Below are 6,335 nucleotides of genomic sequence, written 5' to 3'. Positions count from 1 at the left end.
TTATTTGACTGTCATCTCGCCCCTCTGGCTCCCAAGGCCACTCTGGGCGGATGACCAACATCGGAACATAAGATAGGACAGGGTTTTATTATTATTATTATTATTATTATTATTATTATTATTATTATTATTATTATTATTATTATTATTATTATTATTATTATTATTATTATTATTATTATTATTATTATTACAAAATAAACCTACTACCACACAAAAAAAACCCTATAAAAACAATACAAAACAATAAAATACAATTACACATGTGCTCCCATCACCTTCAGGACTAGCGTTACGTTTCATTCAATCTCATTGTTTCTTCCCTCCGTGTGTATACCCTTTCCCTCTCCGAAATACATGTTCCAAAAATCGGTTCCATATTTTCTTAAAATCATTATTTTTCAATTGGCTTATTTTCATTCACATGTCAGTTTATCATTAATTGCCATGTCCCATAATTCTCTATACCGTTCCTCCCAAGTTAAATTGATTACCATTTCTCCAGTTTCTTGCAAAAATTAACCTTGCATCCGTAATCATTATTACTATTAAATCCTTGTTTTCTTTCAACAATTGATACTTCTTATTCACATTCAATAAGGCCATTAACAGAGACATTTGAATATTCAATCCAATTATTTCAGATATTTCTTTAAAGATTAAATTCCATTCTTTCTTTCTTGTTTCACATAACCACCACATATGTAAATAATACGTCCCCTTCTCTTTTTTACACCTCCAACATAATGCTTCCAGAATGCGGAAGAGAGGGCAGGTTTTAAAAAAAGACTCAACATCAGCAGTAAACATAATAGCTCGAGAAAATCAAAAGTAATGCCAGGATCCATAAACAAAGCAACGGGAAATTAACTAAAAATCATTAAGGTCATTTAAAGGCAAGGTGGCGGAACTGAAAAGAGGAAAAGGTGGTGAGTGGAAAAAGTAGCCGTGTGGGTTGGGGCAAGCGTGATCAGACAAAAAAAAAAGTAGAAACAAAAGATAAAAATGTGGCATCTGAAAGTTGTATATTTTAATAATGTGAGCCTTTGTGGATCAAAGCCACTTCCACAGACATAAGAGTACATTGATAGATTATCAGGTGGGGATCCATATAATGGACAAAATGACAATGGTTCTGAGTGACTCCGATTGTTCTTTTAAGATTGGACCTTTTTTAAAAAAAAAACTTATTTTAAATATGTTTATTCCACCTTTTCTCCGTAAACACACTCAAGGCAGCTTACATCTTTAAAACGACAGCTAAAAACATTAAGGATACGAATATTTTAAAATAATTAAACAGGTATCATATTAAAAACAAGTCCATAAAATTGATGCCAAAACCACATTTATTATTTATTTATTCAGCTTTTATCCCGCCCATTTAGATTCTAAACGAATCTACTCTGGGCGGCTTAGAGTCCAAGCAATATAGAACCAAGAATTAAAACATACACTATCAAAACACAAAAGAGAGAGGAGCAAAGTCAAGATGGTAAAACACAAGAAACTAAGTGATGGAAGGGGGGGGGAAGGCCTGCTTGAAGAAACAACGAGCATAACCAATTCTTAAAAACAGCTCTGTGGCAGCCAGTTGCTGAGGGAAAGCCTGCCCTGAAGAGAAAGGTCTTGGCCTGCTTGCAGAAGGACAGCTACAGTAAGATGGGACCAGCCTGGCCTCCAGTGGGAGGGAGTTCCACAGTCTGAGAGCAGCCACAGAGAAGGCTTTCTCTTGTGTCCCCAACAGATGCATAAGTGGGACAAAGAGAAAGGCCTCCCTTGATGACCTTAGTGCCAGGGCAGGGGATTTGCTTTTCATTGAGTTATTTCAATTTTCAAATAAATTTATTAGGGGAGGCAGAGTTTTAGGAAAGACACGACATCTTTATATGCATCAGGAGAGGGCACTTTAGCCTCTTATCAAAACAGGAAGGACTGCTATCTGCGAATAAAACAATTAAACCACTGGAGTATGCGCCCCCACGCATTATGTACAGCCTAACCCAATACAGTACATGTTTACTCAAGAGAAGAGCCTGACGAATTCGAAAGTTTTCAACGCCCAGTAAAGTGTACATAGTATTATTGCTCCTTCTTTACCCACAGAGGAGCCACACGGGCCTGTCAAGATTACACCAGCCTACCCACAAGGTGGAGCATAATAGCCGGAAGCTGGAAAGGGGCCCCGAATCACGGAAATAAAGTCCCAGAATTTGGTCTTGCTTCTGGAGCACCCCTCCAGGACAGTCAAAACTATTTGGCTAGCCACGAGCTGGCTGGGTCGCTCTGTGGGTTTAGGTCTCTGTGCTGCAGGGAGTTCAAATCCCCACTGGGCCTCCAGGGAGAAGAGCCAGCCTAGATGGCCTCGGGGTGCCCCCCGAAGAAGGGCATGATGAACCACTTCTGAGTATTCTCTACCTGGAAAGGGTCGCCATCAGAATCGACTTGATGACACATTATTATTAAAGACATGACTGTGAGGTTCTGAATGCAGTCAGCTGGCTGAACATCTGAGTCTGGCCGGATCTTGCCACGTGCCACTAAATATAGTGACCTTGGCCTATGAATCTTGTTCCTTGCCAGATCAGACCAAAACAAGCCTATAAGCAACAGAGAAGGAGAACCGGCTTTCCTGCACAAAGCATTCCTGGCGATTCTTGCACCGGATCTGAAAACTTCCTCCTTGATCAGTCCTGGCTATTATCCAGGGCTAGGAACTAGGCTGTAGTTCAAATGGTGGAACATATGCTTTGCGTGCGAGCTGTCCAAAGTTCACCCTTCTGCATTTCAAGGCAGCATGGGAAGGTCTTCTGAATACCATTTGCCAAGCAGCAGCAGAGAGAACACGGAGCTGCATTGGAAGAAGTGGTCCATAGCCTGCAAAACGCTTACGCCAAATAAAATGTCTGGATCTCAAGGGTGCCGTAGGAGAAGCCAGGTGGCACAGGGGTTAAACTCCAGTTACAGCAGGGAAGACTTTGCGCACGGCCTGAGTTTGATCCCAGACACAGGTAGATGGCTCGAGGTTGACCCAACCTTCCGTCCTTCCAAGGCTGGTAAATGGAGAACCCAGCTCGCTGGTGGGAGGGGCAACGTGTTGCGTGCATGATTAAATTATAAACCACCCGGAGAGCGATTTAAGGACTGTGGGGTGGTATCTAAGCAGCACACTTTGCTTTTGCTTTGTTTTGTTGCTTTAGCTGCAACAGACTAATGCAGCTATAGTATTTCCTTTACCATGATATCAGTTCAATACCACTTTAGTTGCTCTGGCAATGGGATACATTCTGAAGAATTCCAGAGATTATCTTTTGGTAAGGGGCTCAGAAGGCTGCTAAAGAGTAGCAGAAAGGCACTGTAACGCTTTCCCTTAAGCCTAAGTAGCTCACCCAAGTTCCATAGGATAACACCAAGAGGGACATCAAATTGATATAACTGTTTAATGTAGACACACCCTAACAGTCTTAGTAGGTGTCAGCATCCATAATATCCATAATATCCCTTGAATGATGCTTTCTGCATCTAGGTCTCTGCAGACGCTGTTTAAGAGTTCTTCCATCATCCCCAGCCACTGTGATGAATAGTTGAGGCTGATGGGAATTGTAAAGCACGGATGGGAGGGATCTCGGTTGAGCGAAGGCTGCTGAAAGCCAAACAAGTGAATATCCTTCACCAACTCTTACGGCATCAGGACTCTCCATTTGATGAAGTGGGGTCTGTTTCTCTTATACCTAGCGTTGATGGTAGTTGAACGCTGAGCCATGAAATTCACGAGGTGACTGGAGCAATCGGTCTTATAGCTTGACCTGCCTTACAAGGAGAGCCATGTACAGTACGTCACTTTGGGTTCGGTGCAGGAAATGCATTGAGGAGATGAATAAATAAGTAAATTGTAAGGTAAAATAACCTGATTTTACACCTACAATGCTGCATAAAGCAGAATGATGGATTAGGCATCCTTAGGTCTCGAGAGACTAGGGTCACTTGCTCTGTATGGAGGTCTTGGAACAGTGTCTAGTGCGGCTAAGAAGGCCAATTCACGAGTGACAATCCCTTCCACACTGAAGACAAATCCAGTCTGTCCACTGTCCAGCTCCCTGGTTTGGCTGGTTTTGGGACTGCCTCTTTGCCTCGGCCTGCTGGACAAGGGCCTCTTAAAAATGGGAGAGGCCATGATGCACTGCCTGTCTCCAAGCTGAATACTCAGATGTAAGGGTTTCCCATCTGTTGAGGTCCATTCCTAAGGCCTTCACATCCCGCTTGCAGATCTCCTTGTATCACAGCTGTGATCTCCCTCTGGGGCACTTTCCCTGCACTAATTCTCCATACAGGAGATCTTTTGGAATCCGACTATCAGCCATTCTCATGACATGCCCAAGACAGCATAGACATCACTATTTCAGTAATGTATACATGCTAAAAATTCCAGCTCCTTCTAGGACTACTCTATTTGGAACTTTGTCCTGCCAGGTGATGCCAAAAATGCGTCAGAGACAACACATGTGGAACATGTTCAGCTTCCTCTCTTGCCGTGCATAAAGGGTCCAGGACTCACTGCAGGACATGACTGTGTTCAGGACACAGGCTCTATAGACCTGGATCTTGGTCTATGCCCTCAGCTTCTTATTAAGCCATACTCTCTTTGTGAGTCTAGAGAACATGGTAGCTGCTTTCCTAATGCGTTTATCCAGCTTGACATCTAGAGAGAGGGTGTCCGAGATGGTTGAGCCGAGGTACACAAAGTCATGAACAACCTCCAATTCTTGCGTGGAGATGGTAACAGAGGGAGGTGAGTCCATGCCCTGGCCCATGACTTGTGCTTTCTTCAGGCTGATTGTTAATCCAAAGTCTTGGCAGGCCTTGCTAAAGCGATTCAAGAGTTGTTGGAGGTCTTCAGCAAAATGGGCAACAATGGCTGCATCATCGGCGAACAGGAAGTCCCACATGCATTTCAGTTGGACTTTGGTCTTCGCTGTCAATCCAGAGAGATTAAAGAGCTTTCCGTCTGATCTAGTCCGGAGATAGACACCTTCTGTCACAGTTCCAAAGGCGTGCATCAGCAAGACAGCAAAAAAGATCCCAAACAGGGTTGGCGCGAGGACACAGCCCTGTTTCACTCTGCTTCAGATGTCAAAGGGATCGGACGTTGAGCCACCAAAAACTACAGATCCCATGCCTGGCAATCTCATCTCTTTCAGGGCAACAATGTCCATCTGCAATCTACTCAGTTCCATGTCGATGACAGATGTCTTGCACCAGTCGTCTATTTCCTACAGGTCATCAGAAAAGCCGGGGTCATTGTCTGAACATCCCAGGTGCCCAACTTTAGGACAGAAGTCTTCTTATGATTGTTGCATGGTGCAGGGTTATTGATCTGCTTGTCTGCATTCACTCTAAACCCCACGTACCCCGTGAGGTTAACAGACCGTAGCGAGGCAGCACCTAACTGGCTGGGGACTGCCCAGCTTAAGGCAGGCGGTAGCTACCTAGTGAGGTGCAATGACCTCTCCCACTGTCGGAAGTAGCCCCTGGCGTCATGCTCTACACCAATCAAGCAAAGACTTATAACTGGTAACTGCTACTTCCCGTGTTGTTTCGGCGCTCTATGTGAAGCTGGAGTGTCCTCTCCAGAGCACGAAGCCTTGGTAAAGTAATATGGAGGATAGGCTGTTACCCAAGCAGCAAATCCCCCCTCTTCATGTCACTGAAATAGTCAAATGGAAAGGCAAGGGCCAATACAACTGGTTCCAGCGACTTCGCAGGAGTTGCCAGAATGACACAAACTGTCTCTGGGACTCCGGCTCCGGATTTTGCCTCAAGGTTAACTCCTGAAGCCTTTTCCATTGGTGGATATAGCCACAAGGCAGTGGAGGTTTGAAATCGGAGTTTTCCGTCTCCTAGATGGGCTGCCTTCCAAGGCTGATAAGCCTGATCTACCCAGCCTGCTCCCTAAGAGTGCAGAGATTAGAACACAGGCCTCCAGCTGCCAGACCTTGTCTTCCAAGGAGACCACCAACTAACAGAGCATTTCTACCCCGGCACCACATTGGCAAGAAAACAAACATGCTACAGGTGTTACAAGTGCAACAGATACTTCACTCTCCATCTCGACTGATTGGTCCGTGAATTAAAAAGGGGAGGAAGTCTGATCCTACCCCTAAAACTTTCCTGCCCCCCAGATGTATACAATGCTACAGTATTTGGCTTTCCTATTTACCAGATTAGAGTCAAAAATAGAAGCAGAGAATTCTGCCAGCCCACATTTAAACCCCAAACCCCACCCCCTCAGACCATCCGGTCAGGGAGAACAAAGGTCAGCCTAGAAGGAAATACCT

This window comes from Pogona vitticeps, chromosome 5, assembly GCF_051106095.1.
Source record: "Pogona vitticeps strain Pit_001003342236 chromosome 5, PviZW2.1, whole genome shotgun sequence".
NCBI classification, from domain to species: Eukaryota; Metazoa; Chordata; class Lepidosauria; order Squamata; family Agamidae; genus Pogona; species Pogona vitticeps.
This window is presented reverse-complemented; position numbering follows the sequence as displayed.